The following is a 733-nucleotide window of genomic DNA, read 5'->3' as shown; positions in this document are numbered from 1 at the left end:
CATATAAATCACAGCCTTATATTAACATACATCTCAGCCATCCGGCTTATAAATCATAATTCATAACCAGCCATAATCATCAACACACACAGCCATTCGGCTCACCTCATACTCGGCCATTCAGGCTCATATCATATACAATACTCCATCATCCTCCTCAATAACTCATATCCTCATCTATCATCACAACTCATCATAACTCATCATAACATCCCTTTTTTTCCTCCACAAGTTACCCTCTTCCCTAGCTTTCTCTCAATCACTAGGCATTCTATATCAATTTAAGATTAGAGGATGAAATTGGGGGTTTATAAGCATGAAATAACATCTCGAAAGGTTACGAGCTTGTTGGGAATGTGAAGAGCTTGAAAACAGAAGTTTTAGAAGAGAATTGGGTCGCGTGCGTACGCATAGGGGTGTGCGAGCACATGCCCATAAGCATTTTTAAAAGTGTGCGTACGCACAGGTCTGTGTGCATGCACAGAAAGCAAAATCTCCATGGTGGAGCACGCGCACAATGTGTGCTAGCGCCGCCACCAGTGTGTCATTCCCAAGGTGTGCGTGCGCACAGGTCTGTGCGTACGCACAGCTCAAAGTTCTTCGTTAGTTGTGTGTGCGCATAGGGCGTGCTAGCACTGCCATCAGTAGCCCTATCTCTACGTGTGCATATGCACAAGGCTGTGCATGCGCACAGGACTAAATTCTCGCGGAGTGTGCGTGCGCACACAAACTA

This window comes from Arachis ipaensis, chromosome B1 (assembly GCF_059453495.1).
Source record: "Arachis ipaensis isolate K30076 ecotype BB chromosome B1, ASM5945349v1, whole genome shotgun sequence".
Classification (NCBI taxonomy): Eukaryota; Viridiplantae; Streptophyta; class Magnoliopsida; order Fabales; family Fabaceae; genus Arachis; species Arachis ipaensis.
This window is presented reverse-complemented; position numbering follows the sequence as displayed.